The 20,772-nt window shown below is 37.1% G+C and overlaps 1 long non-coding RNA gene across 1 annotated transcript in view; it reads right to left on the reverse strand.

Annotated features, from left to right (window-relative positions):
• LOC140654993 (uncharacterized) overlaps window positions 1-20,772 on the reverse strand; it is a 65,764-nt gene that overhangs the window by 44,855 nt on the left and 137 nt on the right. The window contains exon 2 of the long non-coding RNA XR_012043596.1: window positions 17,309-17,408. This is a non-coding gene — a long non-coding RNA (uncharacterized lncRNA). The remainder of the gene's footprint in view (window positions 1-17,308; window positions 17,409-20,772) is intronic.

Consider the following 20,772-nt stretch of genomic DNA (forward strand, 5'->3'; position numbering starts at 1 on the left):
TGTTCTGACTGGCATATCTTGGTGGTACGCCTCAGTTAGACATGCTTTGGGCAAACCCTGCAACACAGGGAACCCTGATGTGCTCCTCCACATTTACTTTCCACTTGCTATACACTATGCAATTCTCAACTTCAGGGCTGAGAATTCATAACTTAATATGCACAATGACTACTTTTTTCCCCATATAATAATTATGAAGCCTTTATAAGCTTCATAATCCTGTTGTGTACAAAGCCCTAATTAAAATAAAAGCTTGCTGTTGGCTCATAGCTGGCTTGTGATCTCCTCACATACCCATCAACTTACCTTCTGTATTTTGCTTTTATTTGCCCCTTCTTGCACATTCAGCTTTGCCAATAGATGCCACTGGTAGCTTGCCAAAATGCTACTTGGAAATTGCATTTACATTTTCCAAATTATGTAGGTTTTTGTAATACCTTAAATAGACAAACATTTGAAGAAAGTCCCACCAATATATTCTTTATAATTTCCTGCTGAATGAGGTAATTTTGCTAAGTAAACTGGGAAAATACAGGGATTTTGGATGCAAATCGGGTCTTCATTATTTACATAACTAAAGTTCTTGGTCTCCTTTTTCATGTAATGCCTAAAGTTATGCAGGCATAAAAAAATAAAGACAATATATTTTGGTGGAAATATGCCTAATTTTAAGCATATTTCCAATGTGATGACATCTTGTACAGGGAAGAAAGGGAAAACTCATTTACCAATGATAAAAATATTTTATCTATGTAAATCTATCTAAACACTGTGTTACTTGGAAATTTACCAACTTTGATATGAATATTATCAGATACAGTAAAGCCATGCCACTTATAGGAAGATTAGGACTGTAATAAATTTGCTAGGAAATGTTAAATGAGAAATAAAAAATTTTGGTTCCTATAATCAATGCAATTGTTTATGTCCTGATTTGATACTGCCAAAAATCACGGATAAGGAGGTCATTCAAGGTCAGAAAATTCAAAGATTATTTTCTTATTCTGTGGTCTATAAGCCTCTCATTTTTGGATCAGGAAAACCAGTTCTTACAGCTTGTCAGTCCAAATACTCTAGGCAAAGAAATTTGATTTCTATTTTGTCATTTTGACAGGAAAATGATCTTCTGTTGTTCTCAAAGTCCTACTCTACTGAGTTGAATAGCATAAAATGTGAAGATTATTACACTTTTCCCTAACAGGACTTACTGTTCTCCTGCTATCATAGGTATGTGATATGACCCTTAATAAGAGGGAGTTGGAATATAAAAATTATAACATACATTTCTGTATGTTTCTCTATAAAGGAGTGAAAGACTTCATAATGGGAAATAACAGTTATTTCTTTGTCAAAACAAAATGGGCAGAGATAAACATCTTTATGTCACCTGCTCAGATGATTGCAGATATGCTGATGTTTTAAATGCATCATTATACGTATGTCAGGATGTCTTTTCTCTCTTAAAACTTTATCACTCAGTTTTAACGGCAGAAGCTTTGAGCTTTGTGAATATGGATGAACATGAATCATCCATATACATGACTCATGACACTCCTTGTGAAAGATTATATCACAGATACAGATTGATAATGAACCTGAATGAGTAAGTGAAGTCAAACAAATAATGCAGGATTCTACAGTGAGCTGGACAGAGACATACCGTTAATTGAGAAAGCTGCTGGGAAATCTCAAAACTGGACCACCCTGCTGTGGCCTTCTCTTCCCACTTTCTGTGCATTCCTCCCCTTTGGACTTTTCATCCTTGCTGCCATATACCACCAGTGCCAGCAACTGGTGTAAACAGAAGTCTGAGACGCAAATGATGCAACAGATCTCTTTTAGGGCTAGGACAAGTCAATGAAGCTGTTATGGCACGTAGTCCTCCTTGCCTATAATTTGGCACAGGCTGGGTGACACAATGCATTTCATTAATCAGAAATGCTTTGACGTTCCATCAGTTACTGTCTTTGCCAGTTTTCCCAGTTTTGCAATAGGATGCAATATGTTCTTTCTTATATGCTCTGCAACATCATTAGACCTGCTTCATAACAGGTTATAATTGCATGTCAATAGAATATCATTTATTTCAGGAAGTCATTTGGAATATGCCTCTCCATGTAGTACCATTTAATGCCTAAGTGCCAAGAGATGCTGACTGCTGTGTTTCCTGTGAGATTGAAAGAGGAACTCAAGTACTTTGGCTGTGCAAGCCAGCCCTAAATAATATTCTTGATAAGTCAGGCAAACAAGATTTATGCCAGTTTCAGTAACTGTGATATATGTACAAATTTCGTATTAAATTTGGCTGTCTACAGTCAGAAAATTCATCCTAACTGGAATTCTTCCTGGATCTGTATTACCATTAACAATCAAGTTCTGAAATTGGAATATATTGTTTCTTGTATGCAAACCAGTCATTTTTAATGGTAGAACAGTTTTAAATAAGGGTTAATATTAAAATACTGCTAAATGGATCAGGTTTTCAGCAGTTAAACTGAATTTCTCAGAAGAGAATTCATTTCATTTTCCATCAGTTGTTGGCTCAAATGGTGAAAAGCCATCAAAGTAAAGATTAAAGCAGAAACTTTATCATTTTACAGAGTGGAATTATATGCTCTATTCTGAACCAAAGACAAGTTAATACACACATATACATTCCTATTAAGCATATATAATATTTCATCAATACATAATTAATTTCAAAGAGACAAGAAACCATACTGCACATTGGTAGATTTATTAAAGATAAGCTAACATTTTCTTAGAAAAAATTGTAAAAAATATTCATAATAAACTAATTTATTTATTTTTGAGGACTTCCCCAAAGTTTTATTCAATGTATTCATACTATCTTGATCTTTGGATTAGACTGGACACTTTAATGTGAATATTCAATATTGACAGCCTCACGTTTAAGCTTCCTTTACATGATACTGTGCACTTGTCTCAAAGCAATACCTGCAGACTGTAACTATCTGTGACAGATTCTATAGAAACATAGTGTAAAAGAAAGTCTTGCTGCAGCATATTTAAAATACATACAACTTTTCCAAAATTTATTAAAATTAATGGAAGGAACTTTTTATACTTCAACAGACAGTGGATGAGGCCGAGTAGCTTCAGTCTCACAATCCATAAATGATCTTCTGCCTCTGTGCCATTCTGATGGTAGGACTATGGCTTAATTTCAGACATGGTATCACAAACTGGCAAGGTAAGCAAGCCAGAGAAGAGAAGGTCTGATAAGAAAGTAAAGATACAAGGACTAGATATGAATAGAATTTACAGGTCAGATGTATTTTTACATTTATATGTAAATAAGAAAAATTAGTGATAGCACCAGACTTAGCTACCTGCCCATGGCATTTGCTCACACTTAGCGAGTGTGCCTGTCACAAACTCACTGGACCTGTTACAAGTGTACTTGTCTTGCACCTGTAAGGCACTGATTCCCTGCTGTCTTGGACCTTGTGTAGATACTTGTCCCAGTGCCAACTGGCTTAAACTGTATTGGATTTCATGGATGACCTTTATTTGCAGTAGCTCTTTCCAGATTGCCGAGACATCTTTGATCTTTGTTGCTATGTACCTGGTCAGCAAAAGAGAAGATTTGGCAAGACACAACTTTCTCAGCAGACTTTTTAGCTGATGCTATATTTTAGAACATGATATCTGTTATGTCTGGTTTCACTCAGATAACTGCTTCCTGATGCCTTCCTCAGCTCTTAGATGTGACGTTAGTTTAGGCAAGCCCACAAACCCAATATCCTGTCATTTCTGGATGCCTGCAGCATAAAGGAAGGGAAAACCAGCTTTTTTCCTGGATGGAATAGAAAATATTGTTTAATTGTATTTTTGATGCAAAAGCAGCAAAGTTCAGTGACGATTCAGTCCTCTATTAAAGCAAGATGAAGACCTACTATAGACTTTACTTTTGGTGATGTTAGCTGTAGCATGATTTTGCTGAAGAATGGGAACAGAGACTGTTTTCTGAGTATTTAAAAATTAAATTATAAAAGTACAGACTGTACTAGATGCTGTACAGGAGAACAACTTAGCACAATCTAATGATCATGGAAAGCACAGCTGTCCAAGAAAATTAAGAAAATCCTAGCAGATCTGCAGCATGGTCAGTCTAGTGTATGGTCAGGACATTGCAGTGCTGGGTCTGAAGGTTGATCATGTTCGCACTCTTGTCCTCACACTTTCCAGCTAAATAGTAACCAGGAAGCAAAGAGATTATTAGAAAGTTGGAAATCAAAGTATGTCTGTTCCCCTGTTTTCAAGTAATATAGCACCAACATGACACATAATGCTTTCTAGACTCCTGCTTTTCTCTAATTTTCTGTAATACCAGCTCTCACTCTATAAAATAATAGGGAACTACACCATTTTTCCTTCACTGACTCTTAGGCTTCTGTGAATTACTTTTATTTCTCTCATCATTGAAGATATTTGCAGTGTGTACACTGTAAGTAATAAAAGAAATACTTTTATATGTCAAACTATTTGAAATACCTTAATTTTGGATTTACTTTTATTTAAACATAATCATATGGAAGTACAATTACTAAAAAAAATATTCCTGTAACTCATTTCCATATCTTCTTAGTAAGTCAAGCAAACATGTCATATTATGCTTACTAAAATTATGTGTTCAATGGTAACATCTATAGATAGCAAGTCTATTCCTGCTGTTGCATAGAACTACAGTATTAAGTGCCAATGACAGATTTATTTCACAGTATAATACACCAGGGAATTACTCTAGTTCAGTGATATTCACTGGGAATTACTCTTCTTCAGTGGTGAAGGATTAAGACTATGTATTATGCCATGTTAATGAACAAGATAAGGTTGGTACTAACTAGCTAATGTCATAAGATGTGCTATACCAATATACGCCTCAAGGAAAATATACATTTTCTTAATGTGAAACCTACCGTTTGAATTTAAAAGATATAACTTATTCTAAGCCTTACAATGTCTGCAGTGTAGTGAGCTTTTTCTGTTTTTCCAACTAGATCACTTTTATAATGCTAGAATAAAACAAGCCAAATCAATGGATTCATAATGGGAAGGCATGAATTTGTCTACAGAGAGTGCTGGCATAAAGTGAAAATATAGTTAACAGAGACTTTTTTTCCACTGGATAGTTTTCTCAACTCAACATTCATGGATGTGGAGCCTCTATCTCTACTGAGATTTTTGTTTTGCTTCTATTGTGTATGCATTAATGTGAGATTTTTTTTTTTTTTAAACTAATATAACTTGTAAAAATACATCTGGAGAACCAGCAAACACATTTGAGTATATATGGTAAAATCTACATGGTTGCTTTCTGAAATATTAATCTCTTAAAGCCTGTTGGGATAGCTGAAAGCAATGAGACAACTCAGTTTGCAACATGGACTATATTTTTATTTTTTTCTACGATAAGGGGACATAGTGCTATAAGAAAGTCAGATAGATATGCAACAAAAATGTTGAACTCTTGTTTACTGTAATCAAATACAAGGTGACCAAATTCGTAAGTGGGTCTTATCCACAGTTATGGACAGAATCCAAGCAACTTGATCAGTGTTTTATTATTTACTGTTTGCTGTTTATTGAAGAACACTTGTATAGAGGTGGAAGGTTACCTCAGCTTTTTACATTTGTACTGTAGGATATGTTCCCTGTCTGGGAGATATTACAGCTTAACAGATGTCTCCCAGATGGTCATCTGATACAAAGTCATACGCAGAAGTCAGGTCAGCAACTTTGGAAATAAAATCCAACTCACAGGAAATATTTATAGTTGATTCAGCATGCAGCAATATGATCTTTATTAATGTTTAAGGAAAAACAAGAGAAAAAGTTTACATACTTAGAATAGAAAACTTTTGGTAAAAATATTAGGGAAACTTTTAGTTTGGCATTCCTAAGGCCTACCCAAAGTTAACAAAAGAAAGAAAAAAAAGTTTAACATACTTAGAATAGCAAACTTTTTGGTAAAAATCTTAGTGAAACGTTTAGTTTGCTATTCCTGAGGCCTACTCAATGTAAAAAAAATACAGAAAACCTCATAAATATCAGATCATGACATCTGTTCAAAACAGATGGATTAAATGGATTGTAGAAAACTTATGAATTGGAAACAAAATACATCATATTTCACATATTCTAAGTGCCTGCCCATAGTTATCCAATTATTTCTCTAAGAGCCATTCAAGCCCTTTGGAGGTCTGACTCACAATGACCTGTTATTTCTATCAATTAATAGCCAAAGAATCATCCTTCTTTATGAGCGGAAGCAGAGGCTTACAGCATGAGTAGAGCATATGATTTATCTGCTCAACTTCGATGGCAAACTGAAACAACTACCAACGGACAAATGACATTAGCATGGAACAAGTTTATCTCAGAACAGCTCTGTCGGCTTTTTAACATGTAGACACCTCACTTAGGCACTCTGCAAACACTATATTCAAAATGAAAATAAATATTAATATCCATAGTTATCTATTTGAGGGGTTATTTGCAAAGTCTAACATTATGATCCCTAAAGCCAACGTAGAAAAAAGCTACTAACTTAGAAGTGGTCTGCATTACCGCCAGAGGGGTTATACATCCCTTCTAGGACAGGGAAGCTTGTTTTGTAGCAGAAGCATCTCAGGCAAATGCCTGAAGTTAAACAATTCTGCTCTTGTTGGGTTAGCTTTCGGCTAGATCAGCAAGCAGAAAATCCAGTGGTACGACCATATCAGCAGTCTGCCAGCACAGGGAAGACAGCAGAACATGTGGCCTAGGGTGGAGGGAAAGCCACTTCTGACTGCACTAGTTAACTAAGCATTAGTTAGCTTAAGCTGATTATGACACTATAACCCTTTCTTGCCAACCTGCCAAAACAATCATCCAAATTGCACTAGAGTACTTCCAGATAATACACTGGAACTCTCCTTTCAACATTAGAGATCCGGCCAGACTATTTGCTATAACATTTCCTTTACTCTGTTTTGGATTGCACAGGAAGTTTATATTTCTCTCCTGGTAGTTGTGTGTCACTAATTTGTGTAGAATATTTCATTCACAAAACCAAAAGCGTATGGTATTTGAAAAATTATTTAAAGAACAAAAAAGGTGGATTGTAAGTGATTTCCAAGTCTAATTCTAAGACCAGTTTTCACAGTTTGTTATTCTGCACACAGTACAGTTTACCTCAGTCTTCTATAACCGCTCAGAAAAGCATTTATTAGGAGCCTGCTGTAACACCATTTCAAGTGACATAACTTCTTACTGTGAGTAGCATGCTGGTTTAAAGATATGTCTGCACTGTAATGCAGTGTATTCCTTGACTACAAAAGCCAGGTGGGCTGAATCTCAGCTGGGCACCCCCAGAACCTTGGAGAAAAAGTCCTGGGGCTTTCAACACTTTTTAATTCTACATTGGCCTTAGTCCTATTTTGGGTTTGAAATACCTTATTTAACACAATTTTTTAATTGCAGTAGCTGTTAAGGTGCTTTTAGTCATACAACTTTAGTGCTCTTTATCTGCCTTTATAAAAGGGGCTACAGGATTTCAGGCACAAGAGGCAGTTTCTCAGTTTATCCTTTTATCTAAAGTGCAGTGATCTGCTTTCTAGGATCTGGATGAAAGATTTGTTTTGGTTCTGGTTTTGGTTTTTATTGCTATTTGTCAAACACACAGGATGTAAAGTCAAAGTGTCTTCTACTTTCCCCAGGAAGACCATCTAGGGTTTGTGGCAGTCCTTAGTTCCTGGAAGAACAGCATGTAGCACAGGCCAGACACCTGGGTTGTGTCATGACTTTTACATTCTTTTACTTATAAAGATTGCAGAATAGAATCGAATATTTCAGTTGGAAGGGACCTACAGTGATCATATAGTCCACCTGCCTGACCACTTAGAATTAAATAATCTGGTTTTACCATACAGACTCAGAAAACATTAAGAAATATATTTGCCCTAGCTTTACACATTTCAAGTCCAGTTCCACTGTCATTATGTGACCTCAGTGGGAATACTGCCTGAGTGAGGAGTGAAGTCTTCAGCTTTCAATTATATGCTTGTAATGTACACAAAGAAGACACAAAAGAAAACAGATAACTAAAACTTGCACTTGTATGCGGTTTCAGTTACTAATATCATCTTCATTTCAATGCCATTTGATATGTGCTCCATTTTTTAGGATGCTTTGAAGCATTCTTGCTGCACATTAAATTCATTTTAAATGGGCTAGAGTGGTACCTATTAGTGCCTAATGTAAAAATTAGTTATAAAATAGATTTTCATATCCTGAGGACAGATGGTACATTTTAAAGGATTTACAAATGTCAAGGTCACAGTAGCTTTTTATTTATCAAAGTCAGTTTGGGAAGTAGAACATGTTTTTCTGGAGGTGTTACAGCTTTTTGCAACAGAATTTTTGAATAGCAATTTACCTTTGATGTTACAAGATTCTATAAAATAGAAAGGAAAAGAAAATAAGTTTACTTCTTGACAGCAGAAGCGTGACTCTGGAATTTGGCTATGCTACGTCAGTTTAAATTAATCTTTCTTAGCAGGAATGTTGCTTGAAATTTAAAACATAGATTTTAAAAAAATAAAATAGAATAATCTTTAGAAAAACTAATGTATTCAATAATTAACTAAGGGCCATGTTATGTTTTAATCTATTATCATTAAGGGGCAATGAGTTATTTGTACAGCATTCAAGTATAAGCATATTACATAACCAAAGAATGCAATACCGGTTCCATTTCCCTACTGTAAATTGCAACTTTTTTCAGCTAGTCAAGTATCCTCGAAATAACTGAACATGCTGATTTCATACTCAAGTAGGAAATATCTTCTTCTGAATCAGAAAAATTGTCCTTGCATAGAAAACATCTCTTTAAGGCTGCCTGCCCAACACCTCTTCAATTTATGCAGATGACGTGACCCTTCTGCAAAACTGGAGTCAGTCTATTATGTATCCGCTCCAGACCATTCCTCAGTTCTGCCTATTCTTGCCTCCACTAGGTGATTTAGGTGGACAGACCAGTGCTGCATTTAAGAATGTGAAGCGACATGTATTTTACTGTATTAAATGATCCATTTATCTCTCAATAAATGGTTTGAGACTTACAGTTCAAGGCTCCAAATACCCCTCCAAGATGGGTAGTTTACGATTCTAATATTTGCAGACACCAAACAATAGGAATGTTTAACAGCTGTCAAATCTTCCATCAATTTAAAAGTCTAACTTTAAGAGGGTACACAAATATAATGAGAAGCTTGAAGAAGTTAGCAACATGCAACTATTCACCAATGATCACTAAAAATGTTAACCACGTGAGCTCTTGGTTAACACAGTTTGACACAAAATGAAAAGCCTAATAATCTGTCTCTTAAACCACAAAATAAAGATATTTAACAGAAAGTAGATTTACTATAAGGAAGATCCAGAAGAAGAAAATACTACAGAAAATTTAGGATTATGCATGTCTCAGTGGCCATCATGAGGAAGTGGCATAAACCACTGCAAGGAAAAATAAAAACAGCATAATTCCAGCACGTGCAGTTTTAGGGAAAGAAGTTATCTCATAACTGAGTAGATTAAAAAAATGTAATCTCAAGAAAAAGTGGATATAACTTATTACTAGAATACAGAAACAAAAGCAAAGGAAAGATTCCATCTGAGCAAGTCATGTAAGAACATCAAAGATCTTTTTTTCCGATTCCTTCCTTCATTCCTTACCATACCTCTTCCATTTCCCTCTTTGACAATATTTTTACAAAACTTATCAGAAAAAATAGTAGTTAATAGGTAAAGAGGAAATGACTGCATTTTGTGAAGTTTTCCCTTCATGAAATTTCCTTCCAAAACTTCATAAATGATGTTTGCACCGAATTCACCTGCAGTTCATGAAAGAGCATGTAGAAAATATACAGGGAGCAGTTCAGTGTCAATAATACTCTCTAGCCTCTATTAACCCTTCCACTATTGCACTGAGTTTCAACTAGTCACATCCATCAGTCAGCCTTACACTTCACACTGTCACCACACTCTTCAGAGCAGAAAGGTCTTGCCTACTGTTACTGTCAGAGCCCTCAAAGCACTAATAGGCTTTAATGGCCCTGATCAGTCTCAGCTGGAGCCTCCACTCACATACCTTGCCCATGGGTCCAGGAGCTCTATTTAAGCTCAGGCTTGGTCCTTCACTGGCCTGAGCTACACTGCTGCAGGAGTACTGGTCTCAGTTTAATGCTAGTTATACCTATGCTTGGCTATTGAGCGCCTTGACCTACAAACTGCCTTCCTGGCTTCACCTTGGACTATCATGCTGCTGTGGACCTGCTTGGCAACCACTAGAACTGGTCCTGAATTTGGTCCTAAATTTAAATTGCAGTTTTCCGTGTGGGTTTCAAGTCTGAAATATATTGAATACTTAAATCTCAATCCAGCCAGTAATTAGTGAAACTAACATGCTTACAGCTTGTGCTTGAAGTGCTTTACCTGAGGTAGAGTGCTCAGCACCATGCATGTAGAAGCTTTTGGCAAAGTGAGCAATCCATGTGTAACACTTACTGTAACTACTAGGATTCAGTGAAATTGCATGGAATGGTCTTGGCCTAAGGTAGCCTGGTCTGAAAAGTATAAACCTTATAGGAAAAAAGGTCTAGTAAGATGATGACCTTTCACTTGAAGACCTCTGCCAGATCTTTCTGAAAGCATAGAGATGAAGGCATTGCGATGCTTTGCTGTGTAGATTTTATTGAAGTTACACTACAAAAATATTGTTCTAAATGTATAAAATGCTTTGTTAGCCCCACTGCTTTTTTAGCTAGTGTGCAAAAAGAAAAAGAATGTTTGTCTCAAGGGGAAAATTAATACTTAAATATCATCATATAAATACAAAAATAATTTGCTTTATAAAAGCCAGAAAAAAACAAATGGACTTAGGAGAGTGTGCACTTGAAAGCCTTCCAAAACAGTCATGCTCTTACTCAGTAGAATCAGAATAATAACACACTAGAAAAAAACTCTGTTTAGGATACAACAAGGAGAAGAACCTAGGGGGAAATACAGCCTTTTATAGCTGTGTCATAAATGAAGCAGAGCTGCAAAAGAACTGTTATAGACACTGCACTGGAAAGAATTTAACTACTAGTGAATATTCCTTATGTTTTACAGTTTGGCTTAAGATAGTGTTCTCTCATTCTTCTCTGTCCTCCTTTTAAATGTGACCTGACTCCAATCTCAGGCTGACTTTGGCACCAATATATAAAGTAGATGTACACATCTAGTATTAATAACTGAGGTCTTCTATTTATCAGTGACAATGGGTGAAATCCACTATATTCCCATATGAAATTTGTCATCCTCTTCTGTGATTTACACAAAGCCTTAGTGATAAGTGAGCTGCTGTAATTCAAGTCAATAAATCTCCAGATGATTTTTTAAAGTTATCAAAGAAAATTATTTTTGCAGCAGGGAAGATTCTTCTGACCAATGAAGTTCTGCCAGAGTAGAAACGGATATACCTACTAGCATCTAAAAATAGAGTGGAGACACAAAGAAAAAAGTTTAAAAAAAAAAAAATCAGTCTCAAACAAAATAGGAGTCTGTTACAACCCAAGACTGTTCAGGGTTTGGGAAATACATGGATTTATTTAAATGGAAATTCTGGTGATGAAGCCTCTTTTATCAGTTTTAATCCTTACAGTTGTACACCAATAGTTTTAAGACCAGATAAAGTCAAGGTAGAATGCTGATATCCTTACTAATACTGAATAAATACTTCATGCAGTACCGGGATATCAGTGGGACCATTAGTGAAACAAGGGTCTAAATTGCCCAGTCATGGGTTGGAAGAAGAAAAACAGGTGGCTTTCAGTCTTTGCTCTAGGTCTCTCAGAACCTAAGACTGGCCTCTGGTTAAGCCTGAAGACAGCCTTATGATTTTCTGTTGTGCTGCCCGTTAGAACATGTTACTGCATGCACACTGCAACTGTGTAAGCATGCTCTGTAGATTTGAGGTCCCTAACACTGTCATTCTAGTGGCACAGAATTTTCAACAAATTTTAATGGCAAATATTTCACTTAAGGACTCTTACTTCATGTACTTGTTGCCTATATAAGTATCTAATGACTTTTTTGGAAGGCAGTTTTAGATGTTTTTGAAGGTGCCAGTAAGCTTGTACCTGGAAGTAAAATGAGTAATATCCTATATATTTAGCATAACTACTGCAGCTTGGTGTCCTTTATATAAGCCTACCTCAAAGTAAATTAGTAAAGACATACACCAAAACAAGAGTTAGCATGCTTATGTGCCAGGAGCTCAGTTTTAGTATAATTGTTAATGAGTTTGCAAAAAGGAAGCTCACTTTTAAAATGAATGTTGAATTATATCTCAACTCAGAGCCTGCTGTGGATATAACAATGTCACGGGGAAGCTGGCGTTGTAGTGCAACGTAGCCATTTCCCGATTAGACCCCAATGTGACTAGCAGCTGCTATTTCAGTGAGGGCAAAATAGGTTTTATGTACTACTGATCTCTCAAAGAGCATAGTTTCCTTGCTTATATATCGAAAATAGGATCCGGATCTCTGACTGGCAGAAGTATACTACATGCATGTCTAGAAGTGGGAAAAGATGATTGATATTAAGCTACTTCCAAACCTCTTTTATGCTGGAACTGACAGGCACTGACCTAGCTTACCGGCTGTTCTGAATTGTATAACCTGTTTTCCTGCACTGTTGTTGACATATGGAGATCACCTGAATGGAGCTGTGCCTTTAACACTCCTATACAGGAGGCAGCTAGTGGAGTATGTATGCTTTGTCTGCCGCAATTAATTTAACCTTACTGTAGTTAACATTTCCCATAAGAAGATGGAAGAATTACTGCAGAAATTAAAAAGTGTTTGTAGGAGTTGATAGAAATGGCAAATGGTGAAAAACAATTAGCTCACGTGAAAGAATGCTGTTCTTTTGAAATCAGTTTGACAAGATCATCAGTAAAATGGTGTCATCTTTGAAAGCCTAATGAAGCTCTTGGCTAAGAGACCCAACAGTGTGGATCAAACCACTGCACTTAATATAAAAAGGGGAAATGACTTATGGCAGCAGAAATCAGAAATAATGCCTATGGAAATAAGTAAGATAATCTCATTTTTTAGCTATAGTTGCAAAATAGAAATGTCACCCTTAATTCTAGATCTAGTTACAGCATAGAAAAATAAATTCTAAAACTGAAACTAAAACCACCATTCTAATTATGTAGGACAAATAAACAGAATGAAATATAAATATAAATCTGAATTAAATATATCAAATCTCTTCTCAGTATACTTTCCATTTTTTGCAAAAATCTTTACTCAAAGCAGTCCACATCTGCATCTGTGGGGAATATATATATGCACAGCTTCTAGAATCATGTGATATTCTCAGTAGTAGCAGAAAGAGCTACTGCTGTGTGATTTATATGGATTTGTATAAAATATAACTAGTCTATATACAGTAACAGCTACAATGCATGTAAGAATAAGAAAGAAAATACCAATTTTTCATAGTTCTATAAAATGAAAGAATAACAACAAAAGGTTAACAGTACAGTATCATTTGCAATTAAGAGTCACAGCATCATCTAGTGGTCAAATAGGAAAAGCAGAATTCTAAGTGAATTGTCCATTGTTTTGGTACTTTATTCAGACAGAAAAATTAAAAGCATAAAGAAAATGGCTACTTACACTTCAGGGACCATTGTAGGCAAAACCCAGGAAAGCAGTTACCTGACTTAAGGCTTTTTTAAATAGCTACTTTTCTTTTCACGGAAAAGAAATTTAATAAAGCACACTAATAGAGGAGACATCATGTAGTCTTACTCGCTTTTTCTTTAACTGTATTCAGATATACTCCAAATAGAAATAAAATCCTCCACATAATGTATAAGTCAAGTGAAATGACATTTAGCAATAATTTTGCAGTCTCTTTGAGGTTATATGTATGCTTACATAGCACCTAACAAAATACAGCTCTTGTCCATGCCTGAAGTTTCTGTAACATGTATACATGATGCTAGCAGTAATGGATATTATCTTGTCAGCGGTATTCTGGTCCTTCTGTGACCTTATTTCTAAGGCTACTTTGTTACACTACCCTATTCATATTAATATGAAGAAAGTTACAGAACTGCCACCATGAAAATCAAATTTTCCTCAGCAGTTTTGCCATTTATGTCTCAAAGCTGCTCTTGTGGTTTTCTTTTTTTCCTTAGTAATTAAAACATTTTGTCCTGAGGCTTCTAAAACTCTTAAAAAATGCCTTGCTAGCCTTGTCTAGCTCACAAGCCATTAGGCAGAAAAAATATCTTTTGGGAATTTAATTTGAATAACATGTAATACCACCTATACCTCTTATATTTTTGATCTACTGAGTTGTTATTGCAATAATGACCTGGTAATATAGGATGTTACCCTGTAGGCCAGTAAATACAGTATTGCCATGACTAATAATGAGCCACAGGCTTTCACTGAGTTTGCAAAGCCTCAGGACTGAGGCATGTCAGACTTGCTTTGCTTGAATTCATCTAGACTTGTCTGGAGCTTTGTCTTAACTTGTTTAGATGTAACATCAATTTTTCTTATCAGGTAGCTATGCCTAATTTCACTTACTTTTGTTTACCTCTGTACTGAAAAATAGATTCCATATAAACTGTAGTAACAAGTAGTCATTATGTATAGAACAAAATATTTATCACTCTAATCTAATGCAGAAATGCAGGCCTAGTATGACAGCAGAGGCCTTGATATCAATGAGGTGTATGGAGACATTCTTACCAACCTCTCAATTTGTCTGTAATTGTATGCAAACATACAAGAGCAGTTATAGAAGCTTTGTAGAAACTGGAGGGCTACACAGTATTTGTAACCTGTATTTTGAATCTATCAAGGAAAAGTAAAGCAGACTTAACTCAGAGAGACAGTCTAACAGTCCCGGCTGCACATTCTACAGTTCTGCAAGTCACCGTATAGTTACAGATCAGCTGTTTCATGTGGAGTTTGAGAGCTAAGATGGAACCTGTACTTTGAAATTATATTAGTCTTTCTTTGACACCTGTCCCAAGAATAAGGCTGAGTACCCTAGTGTTGGATTGGTTTGATAGAGACTTCTACTTGTGACGAAGGCATGTTTGAGAACTATATGGTTTATTTTTCCGTGAGGTATTAATGTCCTTCCACAGAGAAAATATATTTACTTATCAGCCAATTGATAGAATCTACTCTGCACTATGATCCACAAACTGAGAAGTTCTGCTTTAAAGGATGCAATTGCAGAAACAACAAAGTCAGCACTGATACCATCCTAAAGAACAGCTAGTGCTGAACAGGTCAACATTTTTGATATTTTGAGAAAATCCACATATCAACATACAATTGGAATGCAATGAAATTTATGTATAGCTTTGAATGTCTTTGGTTTCTTGTGCCAAACACTTGGTATACAAATAGTAAAGTCACTAGACATTTTTAACAATGAAGTCAGAGTAATGATGTCACCAAATCCTATACGATGAATTAACTCTGATTCACAGGTAATAAACGTCCTATACTAGACAGTCTTTGATTAAACCAAGTCTCTTTTGATGACTTTTTAAATAAGATAGAAAATACATGCATTAAAAAACCAGAATGATAGTGAAAGAATGAATTTTGACAAATGCCAAATTTGCAGCTCTGGAGAACTAAAACGATATGCCTGTGGATGTTATCATTCTAAAAGCCTTTTGCTTGTTATACATTCCTCTTTCTGAAGGAAAACAAAGATACCCGCCCCCCTGAGCTATTTTTTGTCTCCTATAATTATTTCTCACATAGCTATAGATATGATTCCACAAGGCAGGAGGGACAGAAAGAGGGGAAACTGCAAATTGCAATTGCCAGATCTTGCGGTGTCAAACAGCTTGCTGAAAGTAAAACGTCAATTATTTCTGGAATGGCTGTGTATAACTGAGTGTACAGGCTCTTGATTTCAATACAAGGCAACACATCTGAAAACTCAGAAAAACCCAATGATTTAGAATGAAAACCCAATGATCTAGAATGAATTTGTACTTGCATATAAAGCATGGATTGTATTTGGTGGAAAAAGACACTAAGTGTCTTACATAGAAGCATAACACAAAATAAGGCATTGGTCCTGAACCTGATCCCCTGTGGGTAAAAAAAACAGGTACTCAGCTTATGCAGAGGTGTATTTTATGCTTTCACCTGAAAGGTTGTTGACACTTGCTTTAAGATATGAAATACATCACCTTAGCATTAGACATGTAACCCGAGAACTGACTTTGAAAACTGATTAAATGCAGCATGTAGTTCTTGCCCTCGACATATTGAGTGAAAGGTAATTTGTTTTGATTGACACTTCACTGTTAAAATGTAACACTTTATAATAAAGAGAAAGTATTACACTAAATGTTTTTTTACTCCTATGCTGCATGCTTAAACATGCAGATGCTGTTACAAAAATTTTTATTTAATCAAAGGCTTGGAGGAAAAGCAACCAGAACACAACTGCATAGGGAAAGAAAAGCAAAAAGCACCACTGTTAGAACAAACTCTGTGAACTTTGTTTTAAAAAGTAAAGAAATTTAGCAATTGCACTTGCTGCTGAGACTTCTCAGTGTGCAAGGACAACTCTTTCCTTATTCTGATACTGGAATTCCAACTGCCACGGTCTGAATAATCTACAGAATATATAGAGAGTACCAAAAGTCTTTCATGTGTTTCATTAAAGGCAGAAAAAACACCAAGAAAAACACTTGTATCATTTGAAAAAAATAAATGAGGAAAGCATTTTTTTCTTCCCTTTCGTAAAGAGATTGCTTTCTTTAAAAAAGAAAGACAGCCTTTCTGACAGCCTCTCAAATTGTATTAAAAGTTCTGACTGTTCTTTCTGGGGGAAGGAACTTGAATTAAGGTTATTTGGAGTTGCTGCTGTTGTAATCTGAAGGTTTTTTTCTTGTGTCCGTGAAGGATGAATGCAAAACCAGAAGAGTCAGTAAATTCAATTGTACAGTCTTTCCGTAGTGCTAACTCTAATATGCAATTTCATTAATGAAAGAATGTGACCCCATTATACAGTGTTATTTATTCTGTGGATTGTGCAACTAGCTTTGGGGGCCATTTAAAACTCTGGTTTTGGTGGCCTTTCTGGTCCTAGCCATACAAGAGAGTTACAAAATATTAGGTTGCCTTTGGAGAGTAATTTAAGTACATGGGTATACAGTATTTTGTAGACAAGGTAAAACAAGCCATACTACCTTGGGCTTATCTTCATGCTAGCACCGCTACTTGTCTCCTCACTCAGAGCTTGCTTGTGTCCAGCCAACTGGAACATCTACTGGAGACAACAGAAAATACCTAGAGGCATATTAAAAAAAAAAAAAAAAAGACATAATCAATAATGATAACAGAAGGATCTAGAAATCCCACACTGCAGCCTTTCTTCAACTTTTAGCCTCTTTCTGATCTCACTTCAACAGGATGATGAACTAACAGCATCTTTGTGTATCTTAATTGCTCCAAGAAACAGTAGCATTGCTGCTTTCATAACAATGCTCACCTTTCCCTGTTTAAGGATGCAGACAAGTACTTTCCAAAAAATTGTGAGCCTGCTAACTCATACCATCCAAAAGTAAACTCATCTATTTCAAGTAGGCCCTTACATATTTTTTTTATAAATTTAAACAAACCAGTTTATCATTCAATGTGTCACTGATTTGCTGCTTTCATAAATAACTCTAAAAAACAGGCTGAGTTGGATTTCTGTTACTTTGGACAACTGTATCTGCCACTGCTGATTTGATGTCACTAATGGACAACTTTATGGGGTGGGTAATGAAGAGTGTGCAAAACATCAGCGTATTCTGCAAAGCTAGCTTTCTTGATTATTTCAAACTTGTATTTCTTACTAACTCAATAAATTTTAATTGGGAATTTGAAATTGTGTCTTTATTAAGTTACCAGACATTTATGCAAATACAGTCACTTCCAACTTGATAAAAGGGGAGAAAAAAAAAATCACCAGGAGGTTAATTAAGGAGTAGAAAAGTTTGTCTGCGCAGGCTGTAGAATCTTCACCTGTAGGGCCTTTTGAGACTAGGCTGGAGAAAGTCCTGGGTGATGTGGTTGGAATTCAGTGTTGACCCTGCTTTGGGTAGGAGCCTAAACCAGATATCTCAACAAAAGGATGTCCTTCCTTTTTGAACTGAATGTGTCTGTAGTTCTGACTTATACTGGTATTACTAAAACACTTGCATTGAAATTTCTCTCTGTATAAGCAAAGAACTCCTAAACCTAGAATTTCAACACAAAAACATGATGCATTTGTGTTGAGGAACCCTACTGTTCAAGCATCTACAAATTTAACATTTTGGAAAGTAAAAAAAGTAACACATTAGTAATCTATTTTGAATGTGGGGATAAGGGGGAGAGAAAAGAAAAAAATATTTTTTTTTTCTTTCTGCATCTTAGAAAAAAAAAAAAACCTGCATATTTTTATCGCCTTGACTTGCATGATACTGTTAAACCTCTGCTCTAGAGATGTTCAGCCTCAGGGGCCCAGTCCATCAGGGTGAACAGACTTTTAAAAAGTTTTTCTCTTTCTTTGAGGGGGATTCTATGCTGAGAGGGGCAGGTGGGCTGAACAGCCATTAGAATTGTTTCCAGTGAAATTGTTCTTATCACTTTAGCATTCAACATCACTAGAAAATATGTATTTTTCTCAGCCTACCCTGACTGGAACTGAGAACAGTGTTTCTTAGTTCTGAGGGGAAAACATATTTGAAGTTATATCATTATTTCACCATCTGGTGACTGATGTGTGGATTAATAATTGGAAAGTACTAGAGAGCTACAAGGGAAACAGGGAGGTTTGGTTTGCCTATTTTCACAGACCTGCTGCATAAAAAGTCCTATGTCATTACCCAGGAGTGAACTAAAAGTCAGGCCAATTTAAACAGGATGCAGCAGCACAGCCACCACAGGCTTGCTTTTGCAATCCTGACACTCCCATCTGCTACAATTGCATGTTGACCAGCATATCCCAGAAAGTCATCTGGACTTCATACAAACCACAGGCCACACATGGAACTTACTAGGCCAGCCAGTGTTACTTTTAAAGTTTCAACAGCCTCAGAAAAAACAGTACTGCTGGTATCATCAAGAGAGAAAGTACACTGCCATATTTGCATACTGTGCCAATTCTTCCAGCTGTTTCCAAGTTCATAGATATTTCCTAGCTTATACTAATGACAGCAACAAAAATGCAGTAATGGATCCTGTAAGAAATTGCTGCTAAATTTCTGTTTTTCTCCTAGATCCCTTTTGAACATCCTGTGCTTCCCCAGTCTTTTCCCAACTCCTTCCCAAACCCATCTGGATGAACTTGGACTGTCATCTGATCTACTCAGTGAGACCACTGTGACCACCCACAATGGCCAGATCTTTCCCCAAATTGTCAGTGTTCAGTCACGAAATAAGCATGGCCCAAGACCCTTCAGGGGTACTGCACATACAGCGCCAGGTCCATCATGACTCTTCAAGGAAAAGAAGTGCCCTTGAGGACTTTATGGACTTAAGGCATTATTTGTTATATTGAAAGATGCAATAAACAATCATTCCCTATTTACCAGGTACACTGCACAGCCTACAAAACATTTGTTCTCTGTGGCTGGCTTCAGAGCACCCTGGACACCAGTCCCAGAGCTTGGGTGTCCCTCAGTGATCTTGCTGCCCAGTGGCAGGGCAAGTTCTTCAGGCTCTGCACAGTGGCATCAGGCGCTATGGCTCTGTCGGACCCAGCGCCTGTGGCAACAGTGATCTAGGCAGGTGGTGCTTTCACCAGCCAGCAACCAGCTAATTAGATATGGTAAGACCTGAGATTTCATCAGTCGAGTCTGGTGATTTTTTTCCCCCTTTTGAGGTCACAGCCTCTGGCCTCGGAAAAAAAGGCTGGCTCTGGCTCAGTCTGGTTTCAGTAGGAGCTGGCTGGTAACTGCCTCTGTACTCACTACTCGTGCTGCAGAATTCCCTCTCATGCCCATAATTACAGGTTGTAATTATGGCTGTGCTTCACCCATGCTGCTTGCCTTTGCCAGACACTCAACGGCTGCTATCCTGAAGCAGCATTTTAATGCCTATGCCAGAAAGATCTTAATACCTTGCTGTTCAGGTAAAATGGCAGGAGGAATAGTCTCTTCAGCTAAAGGTTAATGAGAATGGTATTTTGAAAGCAATACAACTTCTTACAATTTAGTCTGAAGACAAGCTCTTAACTGTTAAGGGAGGGGAAGAGGGCAAGGGTCATCTCTCCCTTTGAAGCACTATTTCAGATTTGACTAAGGCAGGTTTTGTACATCACCGCTCTAAGACATCACCTCACTGAGACATGGCCCTGGAAGAACGGCTCCCAGGCAGACCACCACAGCGCTTACGGCAAGCGAGACCGAGGAGGCGCGCAGACCCCGACGGCTGGCTCAGGCTGCTGCTCCGGCCGCCGCCAGCACACGGGCCAGAGGAGGCGCAGAGCCAGTCACAGCAGCTTACCGCGGCGCCCCTTTCCGCCCCCCAACTGCTAGCGGATCCCCAGCACGGCGCCAGGGCCGGCCCGGGGCGGCAGCTCCCGAGCCCACAGCCCCGCCGCGCCGCAACGACAGCGCGCGCTTCCCGCCCTTCCCGCTAGCGACAGCCCATCCCACTGCCCCGCCAGTCTCGCGAGACTTAC

Source organism: Ciconia boyciana, chromosome 7, assembly GCF_034638445.1.
Source record: "Ciconia boyciana chromosome 7, ASM3463844v1, whole genome shotgun sequence".
NCBI classification, from domain to species: domain Eukaryota; kingdom Metazoa; phylum Chordata; class Aves; order Ciconiiformes; family Ciconiidae; genus Ciconia; species Ciconia boyciana.